The following is a 3870-nucleotide window of genomic DNA, read 5'->3' as shown; positions in this document are numbered from 1 at the left end:
TAGTTTGTTATTGCTGAATTTAAAAAATGCTCTTGTTTTCCATTTTTGTTGAAAATTTGAAAAGTGTTCGTGGTATCAGAAAATATTCAAAATTTTGTACTCCCTCCGTCCCAGTTTATAAGGCATGCACGTGTACCTAGGTCGTCAATTTGACTTATATAAAATATATTATTTAACATAAAAATTATATCATTAGAAAATAGAACATCTAAAGTTTCTAATGATATATTTTTTATAATATATGTCTTTCATTAAGTTGGTCAAATTGACGACCTATATACACGTGTCGGCCTTATAAACTGAAACGGAGGGAGTAATAATGTTCGTGTTCTCATAATTTGTTCGTTTTTAGAAATTTTTCATTTTGATAAATTGTTCGCGTTTTTGGAAACTGTTTGGGATTTGCACATTTTGTTTGTGTTTAATTTTTAAATTGGTATATCAAAACATCTTCACTTTTCAAAAAATGCCTTATTTCAGAACTACTTGCAATTTTCAAGAAATGTTTTTCAAATCTCAACGGTACTTTGTGTATTTATAGTTATTTGAACTAATATGTTTAGTAGGTGCTCTGTGGTGGAGTGGCTAGTGTTTCGCGGTTGAATTGTGAGGTCGTCGCTTTGATTCCAGAGGAGTGCTGTTGTTTTCCAACTTTTTTTGGTTTCACCCGATAGGAAACAAAACAACCATCAGATTGGTGCGTTGGCCCAGTCGTGCGTCGATTGTGTGCACCGAGCTCCTGTATGACGCAAAATACATCATATCGGAGGTCATGTGCGAGCCAGCCCGTGGGTTCGGCTAGTTTCACCTAGTTAGAAATGTGGGTGCAAGCCGAAATAAATTTGGGTTTAACACCATCTCTAGGAGACCTTTAAGATCGCAAACTATAAAACTAGAACAAGGGTTGAAAAAAAGACATCTTAAGTGTCCATTTTAGCTAAGACCGAACACATACTCTAAAACTGGAATAAAGAGTTCCTTCCTTCAATCTGGCCGTCGCCGCCCTTCCCCCAACCTGCCGCGCCGGCCCCATCACAACATCAACCGCGCCCAGCCTCGCGAGCCGCGCCCCTTCACCTGTCGGCCATGCCCCATCGCCCGCTTGTTGTGCCCTACTCCGTTGCCAATCGCACCTACCGAGCCGTGCCCCTTTGTCGACTGTGCTGGGAGGATTCCGACGGCCAGGCGGAGGTCATGAGAGGCTACAACGAGGTCGAGCTCATCCAATTCGAACCGGCGGTGATTGATTCCGGTGTCCAGCGGCATTTACCGGTGTGCGGTGATGAATTCTGGTGAGTTTAAGGCGGATTTCGGCAAATTCCACGGCGACGTGTTTAAAAACGATGGAGTATGCTCTTCTTCCTCTCCGGCTTTGTAAACTTATTTGTTTAAATTACGGTAGCTTATTGAGGTGTTCATGTGTGTAGGAAGGTGAGTTCTCATTTTAGTATTGGAAAGAAGAATACATCGATCTATTGATAGGCAGAAACTTAATAGATGTTCGTGCACTTCTTAGTATAATTGAGCTTAACGATGTAGCTGCATGTGCAATTAGAAACAAAATTATAGGGGAAGAAACGTCTATTTATTTAGAATCAAAGCTGAAGAATGAAGAATGCAAGGTGAAGAACCCCGAGATCAACAATGAATGGATGGAGAAGATGTTGATCCAACTAGTGAGAGCAGTTATGGAAGTTGGATATCTTCTAAAATGTGTAATTGTGGTTCTTGTTTTCTTTGACCTTGCTGTTTTAGCAAAGATTTGGTGAATTATGATGTATCCAATGCCTTTAAAGACAATAAAGAAGCAACTAAATGTGTTTTCATGACTAAAATGTAATGGAAATGATATATTTTGCGGGCCGACGTTTGCATCTTTTTATATGGGTCTGTTTTGCGGGGTCTGCTCGGCGGCCGCCAACGTCGACCCGCAAAAACGTTTTTCCACGAACTCCAAACGACTTTTGCGGGTCGGCTTTATACGGGGTCTGATAGAGATGCTCTTACACGCTGTATTCGAAGTGATTTTTTGACACCATAAAACTGAAAACATCAAAATTTACGGGCTTGACCATTTTTAAAGGATCTGCTAAAGATGCTCCAAGTCAGCGTCTTGGATCTTCGGATGTGCTTATGTCTCGGGAGAGTACCCACCGGGCAGCACCGCAAGGATCATTTTGGTGGGCACTTGGCACACTGTCACCCTGTCACGTGTCGTATGTTATACGTTTTTTTAGAAACAAATTTGTATGCGTTCCGGGTTAGAGGATATTTTTGGAGGATTTGAGTTTGTCTGGATTTTCCTTGGGTTTCATTTGAAAATATATTAAACAAAAAATGCGCAAAAAGACATGTTTTTCTTTCTTTCACGGGAAGCGTGTATTTGTTTCTCGTGAAGACACAGATTTGTTTCCTTGAGAGATAATTGTGCCTATAAAAATAATACGTTCATTTTTGCTTTCATGGGAGGTACAAATTTATTTCTTATGTGGGCACATATTTGATTCGTGAGAGGCACAATTGTGACTATTTGAAAAAACACTTTTTCTTTTTCTTTTCGGGAGGCACATATTTGATTTCCAGAGACACAAATGTCTTGGAAAAGGAAAAAAAATGTTTTCCTTGCTTGCATGGAAGGTGCAGATTTGATTCTCGTGGAAGCGCATATTTGCCTTCATGAGAGTAGTCCTCTCAAAAAGAGAACAACAAACGTGTTTTTTTCTTCAACGAAAAGCATAAATTTGCTTCACCTACAAACACAAATTCATTTTCACCGGAGGTCCTATCGGAAATAAAAAATAGATCTTCATGTTTGTGTTTTTATTTTTTTGAAAAAGTTCGTCGAAATCTATTAACATCTGATTTAGTTTTGAAGACTTCGATGGGAGAAATCTAACTATAAAAAGGATACGGGATTAGGTTGGACCAAATGGCGCACATGTGTCATTGTCAACCCTAAAAAGTCAAAAGTGAAATTTGCAAGGGGCAGTGCTAGGCGCCGGCGCGCCGGCTCGAGGGCTCGCGCCGGTCGCGCAGCAGCCGTTAGATCAGGGCCCCCTGACCGCCAGATCTGGTCGCGCGAGCCCCCACCGCCCGCCATCCTTGCACGCGTCGCTGTCCCAGCACGCGCCTCGCCCGCACCGACGCCCCAGCACGCGTCGACCGCCTCGCCTACGCCGACGCCCCAGCACGCGCCGACCGCCTCGCCTCGCCTCCTCACCGCTGGTCGCCCTCGCCGTCGGTCGCCGCCTCGGCCGCCCGTCGAAAGCACCATGGATGCAGCCCGTCGGTCTTCACCTCGTTTCGGTCGCATCTCACCTCCTGTGTTGCAAACGCTGGATACAATTTTTCAACCTTGTGTAGAAAAGCTTCAACCGTTAAGAAAAACAGCTTCAACCAAAAACTTCAACGAGGGAAAGTTGCAAACGTTGACAGAAAAAGCTTCAACCGTGTATGAAAAAAGTTTCAAACGCCGCCCCGACCGCAGCATCTCGCGCGATCACTCCTCAAAAGTTTCAACCGTGTATAGAAAAGCTTCATCTGTTAAAAAAAAACTTCAACCAAATACTTCACGAGGAAAAAGTACGATTTGCCTTGCAGCTTTTTATATGTATGATTACAGCTTGTTTAATCAACGGTTGAAGCTTTTTTAAATAGTCGTTGCAGCAATTTTCAGTGACGTTTTGTAAACACTTGTATACGTGCGCCCCGACCATGGCGGGCAGACGACGAGGACGATGGGCGAAAGCTGGATCCGGCGATGCGGACAGTTGACGGTGGCAGGAACTGGCGATTCGGGCGGGCCGACGGGGGCACGGACCGGCGCAGCGACGGCGGCGGCGCAGGGGCACGTGGATGATGGGGCGCAGC

This window comes from Hordeum vulgare, chromosome 2H (assembly GCF_904849725.1).
Source record: "Hordeum vulgare subsp. vulgare chromosome 2H, MorexV3_pseudomolecules_assembly, whole genome shotgun sequence".
Classification (NCBI taxonomy): Eukaryota; Viridiplantae; Streptophyta; class Magnoliopsida; order Poales; family Poaceae; genus Hordeum; species Hordeum vulgare.
This window is presented reverse-complemented; position numbering follows the sequence as displayed.